A 23,067-nucleotide genomic window follows, 5' to 3' on the forward strand; every position below is an offset into this window, starting at 1 on the left:
CATTTTACAAATTTATGTAGTAGTTCAAGAACTTCCACATGCTATAAAGTTATTTTACCGCTCTCCGTGGAGAAGTGGTCAGCATGACGTGCTCCAAAGCCAGATATCCCAGGCTTGAACCCTCGTCAAGGCATTGGAGTATCGTTGTGTTTGCCCCATCACCCATTTCATCTGTTCAGCATTCATCCTCATCATCGCGAATAACCCAAGATTCAGATAGGTGACGTAAAATAACCAAAATAATCAAAGAAAATAATAATTTTCTTAGAATACTTGCTTTCCACTTGGACCTAGCATATTGTTGTCCTTATCACGTACTGCCGGAAAATTTGCATCCTTTCGGAAGGGGGGTTCCGGGTTCGATTCCCGGGTAGGCACATAGTGGTTCGGATCCCACTTTAAACTGTAGGTCCAGTCCCGATTAGCCTTACTGTGCATAAAGTGAACTTAAAACACTAAAAATCAGTCAATCAATCGTTTCGGAAGGGCAGATTATCCATTTTTTCATTAGAGGGATGCTTACTGACGGCAAGGCGTCAGAGCTTGAACAAAAGTCTTTGCGGAAGAGCGTTCCAGCAGGATAAACTATTTTTTGTGGTGAGCAGTATTCTTTTCCAACTGTAACCGAAACAAAATTACGGATCCAACATGAAGAGAGTCTGGGTGCAAAGGGAAGACGTCGAAACTAAAAAAAGAATCTGTTTTTGGTTGTGTTAACGTTCTTCCTTGTAAACAGTTATTTTAATCCTCAATGGGGTAACGCATAGTTGACTACTAAATTCGAATCCTGTCTTTCTCATCAAGATGCAAAGCTTCCGTTGTATGCAACCAGACTCAATAAGGAAGCCTTAAACACAAGACCCTTAGCTAAGAGATTTTCTTCTGCTGTCAGCGAAAGCAGAGCCGTTCCTTTGCCAAGCGTCTGATAGCTCAGGAAACGGTGCCTGATATTTCCGTCGACGACAGTGCGTTGTGATTTGTTAGCATATTTTCTGCATCCCTCGGTGGTCCAATTTCAAGGAGGAGGGCGGATAGGGCAAGCGTGGGTAAAAACAGAGAAACAAGTTCTCATGCTTAGATAAGTTACACGTGCGTGCCCAGAGCTCCGACGAGTGCAATTCGGAAGCCCTTTTCAACAATTCGAAAACATTATTGAAGAGCATTATAGTCTGTGGCATTGTACCAAAAAAATCTTTAGGAAAGTGGGTGCTAAACTCTATTTCCATATATCTCTCTCCAAATACTTCTTTTTGCTTAATTTCCCCGGAAAGAGATTTTCACAAAACTGTTAAAATATATGAAACGATTACTTTTTTATATACCTAGAAAGTGACATATTTTCATATCTTTTCACATAGCTACCCGAAGATTTTCTTTTGTTTCTTTTTCTTTAAATAGAACATTGAACCATACAGTCAGGAGCTCTTTTGTTCTCAATTGCTCAAATTGTTCAATTGTTTTTATGTAAGAAATCTGTGTTCAGTAAATTTTCTGTGGGCCACCTGCATTTCAGATTTGTATTTCGCTTGAGAAGGTGGAATTATTACAATGAAAAGCTGATGGCTTATTTTGCCACTTTGTTCTATTTTATTATGATTATTAAATCCATTATTAGTATTAATAAACTCATTATTATTTGAGACAACTTGCAATATATCATAGAGCCGCAGTGGTGCAGTCTGTAGTTTGTTGTTTTAAGTCCACTTTATGCACAGACAGGCTAATCAGGACTAGACCTACAGTTAAAGTGGGATCCAAACCACTGTGCCATGTGCTTATACAAAATGAAATCTACAACTGAGATGCATGAAAATATTCCCATAACAAGTTACGTAAATTCAATTTCCAAGGTCTTGTCTTCTAATTTTCGTTATTTTCACTTAGCGGAACACGACGTGTTGAATATAGGCCACTATAAATAACATTTAACTGTTGTAACATATGTGTGTGAGGCGGTAAATGCACTATCTGATTCTGATCCATGGGATTGTGTACATTCAGGATGGAAAATCCATTTTCGGATGGGTTGTAGATCGAAACGAATCCTTAACAACCACGACCACCCGTCCCCCTAGTCTGGCTGCAGATCTCCACGCCCCCCTGGTGGCCCGCGTGGGAGGGAGGCCAGCAGTCGGGAGGTAAGCGTTGGCCCAATACTGGGCTGTAGCGCTATAGGGTTATTAATGATTATGTAATCGACAAATCATTCACTACTCAAGGGATTCCTATTTGTTTATCGAGTGTCAGACAATTGATTTGAGCAATAAAAAATAATAATAATACAATTCTAACACTGTACACAATATTTTCCAAAATTATCTACGTAACCAGTGCAATGCCTGTAGTGGTGCAAATAAGGTTCGAGGTAGCTCTGAGAGAGAGATCTATGTTTTAGTGAAGTGCAAAAAATGTATACCTTATGTAGGCAAACTGTTAAAAATATTATTATTGCTATTTCATTTATTCGATTTTTCTTGCACGTCAATGGTGTTGTTGAATTTTCGTTAATGTTTGTGTGTCTAAAAATCTAGCATACTGGAAACTACAGGGGAAAGTTATGAAACTCGATTTATTAGGGTCCCCTTATTCATTTCTCCAAGGTGGGGATAGGCTTGCCAATCCTCCCGGAATGGCAGGGAATCTCCCGAAATCGAACTCACTCTCTCAGTCTCCCGGACAAACTTTGTCATTATTATTACATTTTTTATAATTTTTTGCTTTCTTTGGTACGCATTTGCCGAGCAAAGAAAATTTATTATTGCAAACCAAACAGTTAAACCTCATAATAATATTGTTGCAGCGTATGCACAAGCGCTGCAGAAAACGAAAACCAAGGTATCGTTGCGTCCAAGTCTCAAGACGTCTCTCAGGAGTCCCGGGTTCGAATCTCGGCCTGGGCATGGGTAGTCTTTGTGAGTGTCCGTTCATCAAATTCCATCACACCATCACTCATCCTCATCGTCGCCATTAGCCAAAAGTGGCAGAAAAGTGAGCCTAAATATCAAGGTTCAAGTAAAATCAAGATCACTTTATTCTCCTCCACCCAACCCAATTTTGCTTTATTATATGAGTTTAGTTCGTTGTAGGTATGCTACAGTGTTCGTGGTGTCAGGGCCAATTCAAAGTCGCGGGAAAAGAAAATAAAGCATTACTTACTTTTAGTTATTTATTTGTTTACTTACAAATTACGGTTGCTAGGTTATTTTGATCAAGTTGATTCAATTTTGTATTCACAGCAGCAAGACCACAAAAAGATAAAAGATGACATTCAGGAGATTAATCTTTTAGAAACATTTTAACCTAAAGGGGCTGAAAGCTGTAAATAAATCTGCCGGAATTTAATTCTTTAAAGTTGGCAAGGCTAGGTGGGGAACGAAACTGGCATCCCCGCCACTGCATTATCTGGTGTGTATTAACGTTATTCGGATGTAAACATTATCGACCTGTAATCAAAATGTCCCGGATTCGAATTTCAATGGTGGCACATTCAATATCAAATAGATCCAGTAGCCTATTAGTGCTGAACGTTTCTTTCTATTCTTTGGCAGTTTGAAAAGGATATTATTGAAGGATTTTTGTTTTGTCTTGCTCGAACTTTTTTATTTTGTTCGTTTGTATTTAACAATAATACTTAGTCATGGTTTGGGGGGTAAGGGGCACGTGCCCCCGCTAAATCCGCCAATGATATTATGTTATAAATATACAAATAACTATTATGTGAGTGCATAAGCACCAGATCTATATTTGGTCTCTATTTCAAATTCCGTTTTTTTATCGTAAACTTATTAAATTTCACTTTAAGCAGTTTCTTGCATTACAGGGCCTCCTCGATGGCGCAGTGGTAGCGTCGACGCCTTGTAATCAAGGGGTCCTGGTTTCGATACCCGGTGGAGGCACATAGTGGTTCGGATCTCACTTTAAACTGTAGGTTCAGTCTAGTCCCACTTTAAACTGTAGGTCCATAAAGTGGGCTTAAAACACCAACTCAATCAAATCTTGCATTACTGTAAATTGCACGTTATTCATAAGAAGATCTAAGTTCGATAAGAGCTTGTCTCGGCATCCTCCCTAATTTGTAGATAGGTTATTTGTGTTATATGTAACTGCAAAAGTTAAGTGAAAGAAACCAGGGCTTGAAATGGACATTTTTACGAAATGGAACGCTTGAATTTCGTTAACATGTTTTCTTTTGGTTTTTAAATCGTGAATGGTAGTCAGCTCGCTCAAAAGGGGGAAAAAATAATTAAATGTACATTTTCTCAGTACTTTGTGTTAATAATACTTTTTAAAAAATCAATTTGTGTAAGTGAAAGATATTTATTTCTATATTGTTATTTTGCGTGTGTTCAAAGATTAACTTTATTGTTTGAGTGACTTCAATTTTACTGTTAGGTTAATCGTGGCAAAAAAGAAAGGCGGACAGAAAAGCACTGAAAAAGGGCACTTCAAGAAGAAAAAGGAAATACTGCAAATGGGTTTGCTGGTGGCAGCGCTCCGTACTTGTCTCCAACTTACGCAACACAGACGCCGTCATCCTTTGCTAAACTCCCTCGCGGCAACATAACATTTTCATGTATAGGGGAAGCTTATAATACGTGCTATTAAAGAGTATTAACAATTTAGTTCACACTGAAAAGGAAAATGTAGTGAAATATAAGAAAATAATAATAAAATATACGAAACGGAACGGTCCGTTGACATTTGTGAGGAGACGGAGCGGGAAGGTTCCAGATATTCACGAACTGGAATGCCGTTCCAGCCCGCTTGGGTCCATTTCGAACCCTGGAAGAAACAATTGATATGTTCCAAAAGTATTTAAATTTGAAGTTATGTAAATGCTATTTGTAAACTTCTCCAACTTTTATTTCTCACACAGATCATAGACGTTGCCAGCGCGGAGTGAGGATAGGCACTACCTCACAACAGATGCGAGTTAATATTTTGACAACTTGATTATGTGTTTAAAGCAGTGGCGGCGATTAGGGGGGCGAGGGTGGGCAGTTGCTCCCCCCCCCACTTTTCGCCACTTTTGCCCCACACTATGCTAAATCTTATATACAAAGGGAAATATACTGTATTTGCCCCCCCCCCACTTTTGAAACCCAATCGCCGCCACTGGTTTAAAGTATAACTGAAATATACTTAGTAGACATGAATTCCTATTAACCCCAACAAAATTCTCTAACAAGGTCACTAACCAGAATTGAAGTCCCTGTTTTCTTAAAGATTTTTAAGAACAAATAAATACGTATTATGTGAGAGCAGTGCATGAGTATTAGAACTGGCCTTTAGAAGCGATTGGTCCTAAACCTTTTGTCGTTGCTGCTTCACTGGATTGAAATAGTCAGTGTCATTGAAGTTGAGATGTGATTTTCTCCTAATAATATTATTGTTTAGTTTTCGAACAGCGTTAAGTTTGTATTTTATGTATAGGGCTTATATAATAGTTTTGACTAGTAAAAAAAATTATGGTTCCTTTGTTTGTTTGTTTTTAAAATTATAATTATGATTCTAAAATTGAAATCGTTTGGAGGCGTTTTCTAGTTAAATAGTTCAGCTTTCATGTGAATTTACCTTCACATAATCATTAACTGAAATTATACTCTTCAAAGGCATAATATTAGATCAATAATTAGTTTTCATTTTCCCTTCATTTTCATATCCTTGATTAGCTCAATACCGGCCCTAGGGAGCGGCAACTCTGGCACTTGTCCGAGGCCCCGCGCTTCAGGGTCACCGCAGCCAGATAAAAGGAATTGTTTGTGTACGGTTAATACGAATTTACAGAAGGCTGATGCTTCCAATAAAGCAAATCGTATGATTATTTCAGACTTCATGGATTGTTTTGACGCCCTTAAAAATATCAAACATTACTAATCTCATATTCTAAACAAAGTACTACATAAAAATCGTGTACAAATATTTCAATCAAAAATAGTTATTCTATAACAGTAATTATAGAATGAAATCATGAAGTGAAAATATTATTTTGTATGAAACGATGTAAATTAACTACGGCCTTAAAATGTAATGAAAGTAAACAAAAGAGAATTATGATAGAAATTGGATATGATTAAAAGTTGCCACTTGATACGTAAGATAATTTTTTGATATTGAACAAGCCAGTTTTGTAATTAAAGTGAACGTCACACCAGTGACACATCGGAAATGGAAAGAGACACTAATTTTGAAACTTTTTTTTGGGCCCCTAGAATTCTTGGTTTTAACCTTCGACATGATCTTCTTACATTGCTCTTAGTTAAGAATACGAAATATATAAATTAATTGTTTATTAATTGTAATAATTTTTAAAATATTATTTTAGATCTTAAAATGAAAGCTAGATTTTCATAAATTTCACGAGAGTATTTGAATAATTCAATAAATCCCGTTGCTTAGTGGTTTAAACTATCGAAGCAAGAGTGTGTGTGTGTGGAGGGGGGGGGGGCAACTAAGTGCTAATGTAATAATAACCCACAGCGCGACAGCCCTTGAGAGCCTTGGCTTACCTACCGACTGCTGGTCTCCCTCCCACACTGTTCCTCCGTCACCTAAAGTGCTAATGTAGTTTTCTTTATTTTTACTTCAAGGTTACATTAAATACACCTCAATATTTTTCTGTACAAGTCATTCATATTCTTTGAGCGTGCCTTGTACGTACTATACAGTAGGCGGTCAGCATCTGAAAATAAGATCTAGTTGTGTTTCGCGTACATAAGTTTATATTTTTCATGTAGTGACAAATTTTACTTTAAATCCACTGATAAAGCGATTGGCCAGCAAGGGAACCTCAAAGTAGGGATCACCCAAAGTAAATTAAGTTTACTGGACGAATAATAAATTTACCAGAATTAATTATTTAATCCATTGCTATAGATTTCAGCTAAAAATAATATGGTGCTTTAAAATTGACCGTATTTTTAATTAATGGCGAAGTTAGGAAATTTAAATATGTAAGATACGCTAGTACATGCATTTAAAATTCACGACACAATAGGGAAGAAACAAGAAAAACCCTCACAAATGATAAAATGCAAAAAAAAAAAGGAACAAAAATACTGAAAAATGGCCTAAAAGCAAAAAACACCGAAAAATGAAAAATAAATACAAAATAAAAACGGTGTTTTCTGATTCAAATTGAAGGGAAACGGTCAGGTTTATTATTGTCCTCAAGGGCCAGAAAAGAAGATTATTTTTCATCAACTTCCTAGCCCTAGCGATAATGAAATAATTGAGAACAAAAAGAAGCCTACGTTCGCTTTGGATTCCATCGTGAATAAATTGTGTTCTGATTTCCAAAAATATTGCCAGAAATACGAGGAGTAAAATAGCACCTCCCTGGCTAGGAAAAGGACTCCGAACTTTGAAAACACTGTGTTTAGTCCTTACGGCACGGAAGGATGTTCACGGCGGAAGTGGTCGTGTAAAAGCATCCATAAAAATCAATATTATTTTCTAAACGAGGTACCATGTGTGTAACGGATGGAGAAAAGTTTGGTGTGTCTGAAGGAGACTTTATAAAATAATAAAATAATCCTGTGCGTAACAGCCCATGAAGGGCCATGGCTTACCTACCGGCTGCCGGTCTTCCTCCCACACTTTCCTTCGTCACCTCTAAGCGTGGAGATCTTCAACTAGGATTGGAATAGTCGGACGGTCAGCTCGACGTATCCGCTTACTCATTCCAAGCTCCCCCAATTTCCTCACGATGGTGGATTGCCACCGGCCCTATACACAGGCAGAAAATTCCCGGAGACTTAACCCGGGATCGAACCCATGCCGTCCAAAGCAAGGTGCCTTAGATCGCACGCCCACGGAGGAGGACGAAGGAGACTACCTACATCATATTTTAATAACCTGTGACAATAAAAGCGTATGTGATTTTTTTATGTGAACCACAAAACATTATTCTAGATGCCTAAGGTATTAAATGTAATCTTCAAGGCTCAGAGTAGACTTGACGTTAAATTACGCTGGCATCAGTAGTAACCACATCATTGCCTTCCATTCATTGTTCAGTCAGTTTTCTCTTCACTCCTTCGATATTATAAGTTTCTAACTATTGTCTGTCCACAGCAATAATACAGAGGATGTAATGAAATGCATGTGACCTGAGAGAAATTCTATTGGTTATTTCTGAAGGCAGCTATTCCAAAGCATACAAGTATGAAGCATTTGACAAAGGAATAACACTTACCTAAGCTTCTATATTGAAGAGAGGGAGGGATCTTATATCACGTACTTTATCTAAAGACGAGCCGATGTCAGAATTAAGGAATCAAGTCAGAACTTCATAGGTCACGTCCTTTTGTTTACATTTACTTTGTTCTTACAGTGGATGGAAAATAGCACCCGTAAGTATAGTATTTAAATATTTTCAGATTGGAAGGAGAGGTTCCAGTAATTTGTTTAGAAGCATGTATGCACGTAGCATCCCCAAGGGATGAATATTTGCAACCAGAAAGGGAAATTCCTCTTTTATCCTCCCCCGAAAGTACCATTCAGACATAGGCACACTAAAATATTTACGAAACGTATCAACAGCTAATCAACAAATAATGTCACTCTGCTGCTGACAGTGGACTGGAACTGTGGCTCATTTATTTTAGATGTCGCTTTTTGATGGGAAGGTGGTTTTTCTTATTCTTTGCAACGACGTTAGTTTCCAGTTACTGGATGTCCTTGACCCCAACGGTGAGGCTACTCTTGACACAAAGGACAAAAAATGGAAGAGGCAAACTTGAAATGAACGAACGATTGCATGAAAATTACTTCCAATTATGCAATTACATATAGTAAGCTCAAATACGCACTGGTCCTGGGTTCGAATCCCGGCCTGGGTATGGGTGTTGTTTGTGAAGGTCCCTTCATCAATTTTATCATCCTCATCTTCGTGATTACCAGAAAGTGGCGGAAAAGCGAAGTATAAGATAAAATAAACCTAATCAATAAAATATGCATCAACGCCTCAAATATGCATTTATATAAAACTTTGCCACAGTATTCCCAATTAAGTTAAATTAATGAATCTGCTGAGAGCATATGCATTTCCCCCCGAGAAAAAAAACATTCAAATATTTAAATGTTTATGCTATATTGTTTAACTTAATGTGAGATGAACAGCAAATGCATCAGCAATGGGAACCGATATATTGTCGTCAAGTCGGTATGTTTCGCTTCCGAGTGTTCTTGCATTACGATCTTTACAAGAAAGACTAATTGCAGATGCGTTTCAGGGACACGTAGTTTCATAAGGGATTAAAAGTATATTTTTTACTTCTTGCCATAGTGTGTTTACAGTTAAGTTTACATATTATGTATATCCGATAATTTTACAACGTTGGCCATATATCTATAATTACAGTGTAGAGAAAAGACTAAGGTTCCTTTCAAGATGCTTTTCCTGGTTTAATAATCCTGCTTAGATGTGAATATCACCATTGCAAAATCATAATAATCGAAGATTTAATATTAAATCATTAATTTCTTGTAGTTTTTCTTTACTTGCATCTCTATTAAATGCAATGTCGTTAAAATGACCGATTCCGTGGACGAGACGCAGGTGGGCGAAGCGTACAAGGGAAGTTCCGTGAACGAAGCTCACAAAGGGAATTCGGTGGGTCAGGTCGTGGGTTACTCTTCTGTACAAGCAACTTGTATATTACTAGAATGACTAAGCCTAATCCACAAATACAAATATTTACAAAATGACATCCCCATCTACAGAGATAACTTTTACTTTTCTGTAGAATAGTACAACCAACTTGTACAGTGTATCTCAAAAGTTTTAGGACAACGACATTTTAAACTAGGCAACCCAATTTACACAAGGCGTTGGTGGGTTGCGTGTAGAGTTAGGCTCAATTTCAGGGTTGCCACATGCACAATAGATATTTATAAAATACGCGAAAGGAATAAAAAAAGTAATATTGTATACAATTATTAAAAATATCACTATTATGTCGCAAGTGACAAAATTCTTTCTGAAAGAAAAAAATAGGTTTTCTAGTATTTTATCGCTGATGAGTCTACAGAAAGGAAAAGAAGGGAGAGAAAACGAAAGGTAACAAAGGAGAGGAGAAAGAGAAAGCGAAAGGAGAAGAGGAAAAGTAGAGGAGAGAAGAAAGTGAGGATAGACGAGGAGAGGAGATGTAGTGAGGAGAATAGAAAAAGATTCTAGGAAAGATGAGGAAAATGGAGCATAGAAGAGAGAAGAGGAGACGAGAAGAGGGGAGTGGAGAGTAAAGTAAAGGAGAGAAAAAGAGAAGAAGGAAAAGAAGAGGAGAAGAGTGCAGTGGAGTCGGAAATCTAAGACAGGAGAGGAGATACGAGGAGTGGAGATGAGTGGGAGAAAGATGCGAGAAAAGTATGGAAGGCGATATGAGATAAAAGAAGAGCGAGCAGAATTTGGTTTGAATTGGTGTTTCAAGTCCAGTTTGTGCACAGTAAGGCTAATCGGGACTGGACCTACAGTTAAAGTGGAATCCGAACCACTATGTGCTTCCACCGGGTATCGAACCCGGGACCCGTTCATTACAAGTCGACAACGCTACCACTGCGCCATGGGGAGGCCTAGAGCGAGCAGAAGGAGGGGATAGGAGAAGGAGAAGAGAAGAACAGAAGGGACTGAAGAGAAGAGGTAGTTGCAGAAAATATCGTCTCAGCGTCAAGAATTGATGCATTGGTCAAATTATCGACATGAAACATTCAATAACATTTTGAAATGTATTGGAGAATGTATTAGATCGGTTCGAAATGTATTTTAGTTTAGTTCAGAGCAAGGTAAAATCTTCCATGTAAGATCTTTGATTTTACCTGCTATTATACCACTAAAAACATGAATGTAATTTGAATATTTATAAGAATTATCCAATTTTTGTCCACTTCTCGGTTCGTTGAAATGGAGCTTTTGTAATTTAATATTTCCCCTCCCCCCATCGTTAATTCCAAACTGAATCATTCCGTTTCACACGGCGTGGACAATGAGCACAATGGGATAGATCTAAAACGTACGAAAATTTTCTGCCACCGGAAGGGTTTGAACCTACGACCATCAGATTGACAGTCCTGAACACTAAACACTACACTACAAGCTTGCGCTCCTGAAAGTAAGTAGAAGGAGCTGACCAATGTGAAATGTAGATGCAACTCTCCTTCTACATGTAATGTGCAAACAATACTTGTCTCGTAACAAAGAAAACGAAGGTAGTACGACTCGGCGAAAATATTTAATGGAGAATTGCACATGATGAAAACTTGTCATTCGATATTTGAACTCGAGTGGGAAAAGGGGTAAAATTAGTATGTCCTGAATTGCCACAAATATAAATAGTTATTTCATTAATATTAATATTTGTCAATGTCTTTGAGGCAGTACACAATTATCGTTAGAGTATCATAATTCACGATCTTATACATGAAAATATCCCTTTGAATGTGTGTCAATTAATTTTTTTTTATTTTTTTTTTATATATTCCTTATGCAGAACAATGTAGCCACTATACACTGCTATTACAAATAATGTTACCATGCTCTTGTTTATAATAAAAGGAGAATTAAAAAAAGAACACCTAGTTTGGAGGATCGAACCTGGGACCGTAATCATTGCTTTCAAGAACTCTAACCAATACACTACGCCATTTGTTTCCCTTGGAGCAACAGTTCATAATTTTTCTGTCGCGTGAATATTGTAAACGTTATCCTGCAGAAAGAAGTTCAATACTCTGATATAGCTCTGTACTTCTAGAATTACTCTATACACATGCATTTGAAATTTAACTCTGAATTTATTTCTTCGTTGTTAGTATATCTAAGCTTGAGAATATATTTTATTTGTAATTTTATAACGGTTACATGAACATCTACGAAATAGTTCCTTATAATAAACTCCGGTTGACCAATTTGCCAATATAAACAAATGGAATACAGATTGTCTTCGAGCTTACATTGTTAAAAAGGAGCGGATACACGTATTACTATCCCAATACTTATTCAATAAGATTTCTTGTTTGTCAGAAATTATGACTTAAACTATTGCATGTTGAGCTAGTGCCCACCTAGCCGCCTCTGATGAAATCTATCATTCTTCAGATTCTCTTTCAAATTCGACTCTGGTCACTTGTAACTTGCTGGGTGCAGACACTGTGCATTGACGCACAGTGTTTTGCGATAAGAAGCGGCCCTGAATAGCGTGAGTGAGTCTCTTTGAACGCGAGCAAGCTACGCTACCAAGCTTGTCTGCCTTTGAAAACCAAGTCATTTTTTTTCACCGTTTCCGAACGCGATTGCTATTGTAGAAGTATATATTCTCTCAAAAGAGCACGAAAGGAAATTTAACCAATATTCTCCCGTCGTTTAAAACCAAATGTTATCTATTAAACGAAAAGTTCACGATTGTCAATAAACCTATCTGAGCATAAGGTGGATGTAAATAATAAATTTAATAGAAAAATTCTCCAAATATCTCTCCCACTGTCTACGTCAGGTCAGTACCCAGGTGGGGGGGGGGGAACATGGGGGCCATGCCCCCCTCGAACCCTAAAAAATATTTAAATGTGAACCTATCCATAACTACGAAAATAACATCGTCGATTTTTAAATGTGTAAAAATTTCAATTTTTTATTACTTAAATGAATCTGTTTCTTGCGCAAAAGTCTTCAGGCTGCAATATTGGGTAGTTTTAGTTTTATAATCATTGATGCAAGGCTACCAGACGTCCGATTCAGCGATTTAATCAGGACAGTGAGTTACTTTCAATCCCTGTACTGACTTTTTCGAACTGCAATCGTGATGCGAGAATATCTCTTTATTATTGCTTTTCTTAAATCACAATTAGACATGTTCTTTATTGTAATAATAATTCCTAGTACGCAACATTTAATTTATAAATATATTATTTTCTAAACATAGAATTACCATGACTTTCAAATAGCGCTCGCACTATTTGAACTATTTTGTAATATCTGTCTCTCTCTCTCTCTTATATATATATATATATATATATATATATATATATATATATATAGATATATATATATACAGTAGAGCGTCGATTATCCGAAGTAATTGGGGGACATGGGTGTTCGGAAAACTGGTTTGTTCGGATAATCGAACTGTACATGTTTATTTGCCAAAAAGAAGTACTGTACAGTAAATTTATTCATAAAAACAGGCATCTCTTTAAGTATTACAAAGTAACGTACAAAGGCAACTTTAGTAGGAATATATAGTATGTGGTACAGTTTATTAAACAAAAATATGTACATATTACATACGCATTTTGCACGAATAATACATACACCGACAGAAGTGTGCTGATTGTTGAAACACAGCGACTGGCGGCTTGGCCGGTCAGCAGCGCCATATGAAGGCCCCATTAGAAGCAATGTTCCGCCAGCGGTGGCTCAGTGCGGCGACTACTGTGGGAAACTTGGTTTGGGAGTGAGGGGGATGATGTACGGTAGGGTGGGAGAGTAACAGGTGCGAGCGAGTACACAGTTCGGTTAAGCGGTCGTTCGGTTGACCGACGTTCGGATAATCGACGCTCTACTGTATATATATTTGGGTCTGGCCCCTCTCTCAAAGAAATCCTGCGTATGGGCCTGGTCTACGTCAATGACAGAAATGCAAGCAATATTATTATTTATATTTAACCCAATTAAAAGGAATGTGGAAGAATTTAAAAGAAATAAGAAAAAGCAGAACGACTGTTACTCTACTTTAAAAATTGTTGTTCTTCGAGGAAGAAAACTTGTATTTACTCCAGCATCTTAACACAGTGTCCCACGAGTCTCTCTTGACTAATACTGTCAAATGTGAAGTGATTTTATGAATAAAATTTTCGGCCTGTTTACGTCTAACGTTGCGCAGATTTGGTAGTTCGCAAACGGTGTAATTATTTCGTGTTACCTTACGCAAGAGCAACTACATTTCATAAGACTGTTCTGAACACGACACTTGCGTCAGTAAACAAGCACTTCGTCTGTTGCAGTATCACAGGAAAAGAACATCGTTCTGCAATGTTCAAGCCTCTAGATATTTTCCATTAATAATGTCTAATCACAATAATAAGTTAGAAGAAATAACTCGCATTTTCGAAACTACCAATATTCTCGTTTTTCTTCATCACTTCGAAAATTATTTCTCGAAGATATCTGCTATACTACAAGAAAGCAATTCAAAATTAAAGTAAAAGTTCAAATACATGTACCCAACGACATTTACAATATTGGACAGGCAGAATACTTAAAAATTGTTGTTTCAATCGAAGGTAAGGGCGTGGTGTAGTGGTTAGAGTTCTTCATTGGGCTGCTAGCGGTCCCAGGTTTGAAACTTCCATACTAGATGTGGAGAGCATGGTAACATTATTTGTAAGTAGAATCCACTACAGATTTGACCTTTTTTCATCGATTTTCTGTCATATTTAATTATGATTAATGTTTTTTTAATTCATTTTCGAGGGGGACGCTATTGTTATTTAATCAACCGCCACGTGTCGTGGGTGGAGGAGGAGATGAGTCATCGATGACTCATGCACACGTGTGAGTTTGGAATTAATGGTTTTCCATTAGTGCACAAAAGACACTATTATGTATTCCGTTTTTACCCTAACCTAACACTATTGTTGTATTTTATTAATGCGTTTCTGCCGGATATGAGTCATGGGTGCTTTATACAGACGTGGGAACTTGGAATTAATGGTTTTTCCATTAATGTACAAAATACATTTTCGGCCTATTCTAAGGCGTCACGTCCGGCCATTTTGGCGTCGGTGGTGAGTCATATTTGGTATAATTAAGGATCCGGATTTACCCGTATTCAACCGGTGCCGACGCGTTCGATCGGAGGTAGAAGATATTATAACACATGTTCGCTTTAAAGGCGAAGAAATTGAACGATGTAGCCTATATGAAAACGAAGTATGCGGGCAGAAGATATGCTATTAATATTAACCTGTTACGGAAGAACCTGTTATGAGTTTGCATTCTTCGCCACCCCATTCCGCGAGCGATCATTGATGCACGAGGGGGAAGAAAGGTTCTCCATTGTTCCGTCCCCCATCGTTTTTTTCTGGAGTTGAATGGAAGCCTGGTCCCGCCAATTTTTTTACACGCGGGTATTGATTTTCTTTGAGGTTCCAATTTTATTTGGCAGAAGTAATATACGCGATGTTTTCTCCCGCCTTTCGTAACATTGCAAAGACTATTTGACCAAAACCGTAAGGAATTTGGCTGAACTAGGAACATTCAGTTCCAGTATCTACAGGTTAAAGTGGATGCGATCCACTATTTGCTCTTATTTCTGGGTTGCGAACCACGGACCATTTGATTATTGCCTTATAAACATCAGGATTCACGTAAAATTGACCAGATGTTTTTACTGTTAGGGACAATATTTCTCATTTTTTGTGTATTTTTACTCAGAAAACGCTATTTGAACGATTCAAGCAAGAGTTCGCATGGCGATTTAGACACAAACCGTGTTTCTTCAACTTTAGCTGAAGTTTAGGTTTATTTTTTACTCTAATATCACAATTTATTCTATTCAGGCAACATTTTTTATTATATTTTGGACTCACAAAGACATTTTTCAACTTTTAACTTGTTATTTTAAAAGTTTATTTCCATTTTTTACTCTAATATCACAATTTCTTCTATTCAGGCAACATTTTTTATTAAATTTTGTACTCACAAAGACATTTTTCAACTTTTAACTTGCTATTTTAAAAGTTTATTTCCATTTTTTACTCTAATATCACAATTTCATCTATTCTGGCAGGAGTGTTTATTGCAGTTTAGACTTGCAAAGATAATTTTTTCAACTTCTTTTATTAATTTTTCTATTTATTGCCTTTTGTATCTTATATTTTTTAATTTTTAACTTTGAGTTTTGTTCTTTATTTCAAAAATTTCTCTAATCACTAAGGAAGAAGTACTTTTAAGTAAAACTGTACCCACAAACTTTATTACTACTATTATTATTAGTATTATTATTATTGTTGTTGTTGTTTTGTTTTGATGTAGTTGTTGAATCTTGTTGTTGTTGTTAGGGTTTATTGACTTCCACTACGCTATTTTTTGTTTGCTTCGTAGGAAAGTTTGTTTATTTTAGAGTTTCCTCGGTATTTTCTTACTGTTAGGGTAGGTAAAGTTTCTTAAATATATGAGTAGGGTTCCATATATTCTTGTTCTTGCATGTTTTTCATATGATGTGATCACAACAACTCTCCAAGTGCTTTTACTGCATGTTTCCATTTTTATTGAGGCTTAGTGATTCCTAGAGCCACCTTATGCATGAGAGAAAGCTTGAAAATTTCGATCTCAGATAACCATCAACCTTATGTCAGAGTATTTTCGAGTATATTTTAGACTTATTATGGACCACTAGAATATCACGGCTTGCTTAATTTTTAAGTATGTTGCGCAGTTATTGTATTTTTGCTTTTGGTTACTAGATAAACTGTATGAAATGTTTAATATTTGTACTTTTTTTGCACTTATAAGAGGCCAAACTTTTACTGTAACTAAAATTATTATGTCTCTAAGCACTGAAACCCCTTTACCAAGAGTACTATAACTGAATGTTTATTAATATTGTTTCTTTCATCCCTTAAATATAACAATTTAACAATATAATGACAAATCACAGGACAAGTCGATGTTAGCAGATGACTACGTGGCTCTTAAGTCCACCTGCCAAACTTTTCTTACCATGCTATTTACCTTTATAGTCTTTTATTCGGGTACGTTTCAAGTACTATTGACTTTTTGAGTGTTTGATTAATACCAGGGGTTATTTGTATCTGTTATGCTGTATTATTCGAGGCTTCTATTTTTTATTCTACATTCACTATATGTCCCTGAGAACTAAATTCCACTGACTGAAGCTTAAAGCTTAGGCTCTACAGCATGTTGAATGGTTAAGCACTGGTCAATATGAATTTTACAGAGGCTAGTAGGAGGCATAGGAACACACGCCAGAGCCTTATTAGCGTGCAAGAAGCACTTTCAGGGAGTACTACGAGGAAACGAAGTTGATTTTTTGAGTACTTTACCAGTTACACAGCCAATATTTGCTATTTCAAGTAACTACATGTACCAAAACATTTTACAGCCCAATACTAACTAGACTTCAATTTATACTTTATTAGGTGCTAAATGTAGCAAGAACACTGATTGTACATACTTTTGAGAATCCAACTATATCATCATCGCGATTAGCCAAAGCTAGAAAAAAAAAATTCTATGCAAGTATATTTTTATTGATTATTAACTTTAACAGCCCAATCAGGAAGACGACAAAATTCACTAAACTTAGTACTATAGTGTAGGTGATTGCATGAAAAGTAGAAATTATAACAACCACAAGATTTCGCTTTTTTGCTTTTGGGACTAATCGTGATGCTGAGGATGAATGGATGGCCAAAAATCTTAACGACTGGATGTATTTTACCACTACAGAAGCCTATGTAGAAACACTAGAGTACTGTTAGCTTTCAAAATTGAGGTTATACTGTACTGTTTCTTAAATATTTTGTATTTGGCACGTTACACTTATATCCATTTCAGGACAAATATTGCTAAAACTCTCAAATTTACTGTGTACAAGTTGATATTTCTGCTATCAGAGGAATTAACAACCCTATTTTACAAACAAAAGTTATTGTTTACACTTTATTTACTTCAATCACAGACTAATATTTTACAGTAATTGTATCATTCTGCTCTAGTCAATACTTTATTGCATCAGAAAGTTTGTTATTAATCTAATAAGTATGCTATTTTGTGCTATTCTAAGGCAAACGTTGTTTAATTTACTGGTTATAATGCAAAGTTTTGCTCAAATTCGATATATTCACTACCTTCAAACCAAACAATTGTATTTATTTAGCGCATTTCATTTATATTTCTTGTAATTAACTTGTGTTTCTTATAATTAACAAACTAAACTAATTACTTTGGCATGTTAAAACCTTATTTTTTACTATGTCCTATTCTATCAGGTTCTATATTGCTGTTTTTATCAATTTATGTAAGACCACACTCTGGTAAATACACATATATTCTCTTTTATACACACACACACTCTCACACACACACTCACACATTTACACACTTATACGAATATACATCCGACGTTTTTCAATATTTTGCTATGAAGTTTGCATCGACGCTATTCAAACAAGGGCAGGCAATGTAGTATTTATGAGTATTAGTAATCCCAAAGTGGTGTTTTTGGTTTCCAAGTTCAGATGAGAGTCTGCTATGTGCCTTTTGCAGGGGATTGCATGTGAAGTGTATGCATATTGAGCATTATTGAGTGTGTATGCTTCCAAGTTTTGCTGTTATTTTCCTATAATTCTGCGAGACTGTAGAGAGTTCTCCCTTTTCAAGCAGTTTTCTTTCATTGATTGGATACTTTTTGGGAACTTAGCAGTTTTTTATGTTATGAAGCAGATTGTTGTAGAAAATTTTGCATGGTCTTTTGTGATATTGAGTGGCTGCTGTAACGGTAGTAAGTATCTTTCCTTCTTGTGTTGATGTTCTCGTGTAGGTTTCCTATTTTCGGTCAAGTTGCAGTACTTAGAATAATCTCTATTGTCTTATTGATCTACGAAGCTCCTTTGAATAATCATTTGCATGGGGCCCTATACTTCACGCTGTACTTTGTTCTGGGAACTATCTTTTGAAGCCTTGGCATTCTGCTAGTACAGTATTATTATCGTAGAGGTAAATTAGTTCGTGAAAATATGTATTTTTCTGATTAACTATAGTCGCTTAGTTGTTCTAGCAGGTATAAGTAGTTACTGCTGATGTTGTTAATTTTCTATTCGCAGGGGCTATGTATGATGTAGCGTATTTGTGTTGGCTCTCCCTTTTATTCCTATGTTGTTGAGTTTCTCCATAAGCATGTCCTGTTTTACTCTATTCTATGCCTTGTTGCTGCTAGATATCTGAGGTATGTTGCTGGTTCATATCTGAGTTAGCTTGTTTGACTATCTATTATTTTTGCTATGGCTGTGGCTATTGATGGCCCTTTCTGAATTCCATGTTGGTTTCTGTTTATCCTTGTTGCTGCTTGTTATCTGAGTTAGGTTGTTTGACTTCAGGAAGTAGTGTAATTGATGATACTACCAGCACGAGAAAGTATGAACCCCCCTCAGGCAGATTTGCCTACACTTAAAACAAGCTCAACATGCCCATATGAGCTTTTTGCTCAAGTGTGGAACCCTGTCTAATCCAAGATTTTTGTAAAAATGCCCTCGGGAATTTCCTGAGAAAGTATGACCCCCCTCAGATTGATTTGCCTACACATATAAAAGGCACTTCTGTGAGATTGTTGTCCATAAGCTTGTTAAAAATATGCCCCTCTTCATATTTTTTTTGACCACACCTAAAACTACGCCACACACACACACACCCACACACACACACACACACCCCTCACCTACACCCACCCACACACACACACACACACATATTACTTCTGGTTTAAGTTCAATTGGGCACCAGGCTCAACTTGTATATCTAGTATTAAGATAATGTAAATCTTCTAGACTTGCTCTGTGACTCTCTCATTTCTTACATCATAAACATATGATTTTTCACCTATGAGAATAACACTACATATGGTGTCATCGGGGAGTGTATCGTGGAATTCACAGATAATTTTAATGTTTGTCCTGTCATTAACCACAACTTGTTTCCTTTTTGAAGTGTTGATTACAAACATGGGTCTCTGTGCTTTGAATTCATCTGGTGTGTAATACATGTCAGTATTGCCAGTAGTGACCCTTTTGTATGCTGTAAATGCTTCATATAATTTAAGGAAATCATCCTTGGACATGTCTAAATTATAATTTTCTCTAGGGAATACCTCATTTCTGCCATTTTTAAGATATATGTTCTTGATGTTGCAGTTATCAAATCTACTTGAATTTTTTTCCTGATTATTGTGTCTTCCAGTCTGAAACAGTACCACCACAAAATCCGGCATGTCATATTGTATACTGGAGAATGAATTTGTAGCATCAAACTCATAATAAGTACCAGCGGCAGGCTTCTGTACACATTGATATGTATAAAATTGTAAAGGTACTTGTGGATTTTTTATTATATCTGCTTTGTATTTAAGAGCATAACTGGCTTCATATTCAACAACTGGGATTCTTAGCTCCATAGTCTGAATAATGCATTTGCCCTCATCAGGTAGGGTATTGGGTAGAGCTTCCCCTGTAGAGTTTAATGTACTGTACCTCATCAAAGCATTATTATCATTGGCAGCTCTTCTAAATGTGATTCTTAAACCACCCTTCCACATAATGTCTTTGTAATCTGAGAAGAATCCTGGCAATAGGCGCATGGGGAACATCACTGTGTGGCTCTTGGTTAATATTTTATCACCAGCCTCAAATCCACCTATTTTGTAGTAAGAAGCCTCGGTTTTGGATAATTTTAGTGTGGCCAAAGCTGTGGAGGTAATGCCGGGATAATCCACCCTGTTTATAACAACACCATGCTTTCTGATCTCAATTTCAGAGAACAGAGGCGGCACAAAATTATCTACCAATCTTATATTTGAATTTGCCGGATAATCTGTTCCATCGAGCTTTACAACATCAAATTTGATGTATAGATCTGCTCTGTGGGGGTGTATAAAGCCATCCCCTACATCAAGATCAACCTCAATTTCTGTGTTGGGTTGATGTAAATTTGCAAATGTCCTCCTGTTTGGGGGGAATGATTGTAGCTCATAACTCTCAATATTTCCATTTTTTTTGTATGTATTTTTATTTAAATATTAATTTCTATGATTGCAGTTGTTGTGGCTCCAGCAAAATCAACTAATTCTTCTTTTTCATTAGTGACCATCAATTCAATGTTATCTATTCTATTATGGCACACAGGAAAATATAATGTTGGGGATGGAGTGTAGATGATTGGCTCCATAAATTCAGAATTAGGTTTGAATGTTGCAATGATGCCAGTTTGTTTGTGAGTGCCTATGCCATTTGATTTGGTGATCATACCCTCGGCCACATTACAGTGAATATTCAGAGTCTCTATGGCTAAGAATTTAGGTATATTAATAGCAGTGTGTTTGATGGCTGGTTCAAGTTTTGTGTTGTTCTCAAAGCCTAACAGCTCTCCTATAGTACCCAGATCCACTGTTTCTGTAGCAGATACAATCTCTACTCTGTGAGTGACAGAATTTGGAGTTAATACTATACCTCTGGGTAATTGAGCATTTAGAGTGGACAGATTATACTGCCCTGGAGTGATGACAATTTTTTGATCCCCTACTGCAATTTTGTTGTTGTGGTGTGTAATATTAGGGATCAAGTACATGCCATAAAATGCTCTGAGAGCTATTGTTTTGGGATACACTATATCATCATGCAATTTGAGTTTCAATATTGAATTTTGGCTGGTGAGATGGAATACCCCCATGATGTTTTAAATACCACAGGGCCTTTTGAAAATTTTCAATTGATGGTTTATTTATTTCAGACATATATCTGAGAACAGATAAACACAAATGTCCACAATTAACATCTTTGAAGTTTTGAACACGGGCATTATTGTAATAAAGATTAGTTGATTTTAGATATTTTATTAAATTTTCAGGTGGAACACCTCCAAATGAATCAAACACAAATGCCTCATTTTTTAAATATTTAAGATAACAGATCCAGTGAGTGCCCTGATTTTTGTATTTATCCAAATTAACAATGCCACACTCTTTGTTGAGTGGTTGTTCTGGTAAAGAATCAGACATGTACACACCTCTAAAATTTTTGATGCCCAGTGGCTTGATTAAAGCTTCAATATCTTGGTTTGTAAGCGGCTCTTGTTTTTTTTAAACTTATTCATGGCCCTCTTAACACCTTTGCCTTGTTTCTCCATGGCCAGGTTATGGCGCTTCAATTCATCTAATTCTGCCCTATTTTTCTTGGCATCTATTACTGTTTTTGCTATGGCAGCTGATCCCCCAGCCAAGCTCCCAACAGCCCCAAGTGCTGCTAAGATGGCCGGGATAGAAAATATGAAACCCCCTGTATGCAATTTTTTTCTAGATTGTTGTAATTTTTTTAATTGGGGGGTACTAAGCAACAATTTCATACCATGGCCCTTTGCAAGACAAGAGCTTTTTTTCTTGCGCTGCTTTTTGGTTAAAAGACTATCAATAGTTTTAAGAGATTTAAGACCTGCATAAGGTATTTGATACATAACACCCTTGGCCTTCATTCTAGGTTTATTATATATATATTCACAGCCCCCACCCCAGTTTTTGTTTGGTGTTCATAGCTATGGTGGTCCCCAATGCTGCTATTCTCTCACTCAAAGAAGCATCTTTGCTTACAAATCTACCAAATGCAGCCTCTTCTAATTTTTTGTCTGCAACATGTCTCTTGTCTAGATCAGAATGTGTGTTGTATGCTATGTCATGGTCTCTACAAGCAGCATCTAGGGGATTAACACCAGGATCCCCTCTGTTTAATCTATGGTCCAATTTTGTACCGGGACCACAATACTGATAGCCTGGAATATGTAGTTCAAATGGCAGCTTGTTTATAATGTCATTAACCAACCCCCGACCCTCAGAAATATTCCAAAATTTAGGTGGTAGAGTATTAATAATTTTTATAAGATATCCAATCCCCTTAGTGTCATTCACTATAAAATTAGACAATTTTGTGCTTATCATGTCCATAATTCCAACCTTTTCATTGTAAAAATTGTGGTTGCCAGCATTTTCCTCCCCAGCTATCACCAATAACCTATCTACAAGTTTCCGGACATCATCAACCCACACAAATTCTTTAGGCAGGGTGTTGTATTGTTTGATTCCACTGCCAGTCTTGATTTGTGACCATATGGGCTTGATTAAATTGTTGTATTTTGCTCCACTGCTAGACTTGACTCTTTTTTGTGTGGGATCATTGTTCTGGTATAGAGCACCTGATTTTATTAATATTTCTTTGTAATGCTCATAATCTTGATCTGTATAGGTGCCAGGCCTTTTCCTAGTCATTAGTTCCCACAACCCAGGTGTGCCGGGATAT

Source organism: Lepisma saccharinum, chromosome 2 (assembly GCF_977018435.1).
Source record: "Lepisma saccharinum chromosome 2, izLepSacc3.1, whole genome shotgun sequence".
Taxonomy (NCBI): Eukaryota; Metazoa; Arthropoda; class Insecta; order Zygentoma; family Lepismatidae; genus Lepisma; species Lepisma saccharinum.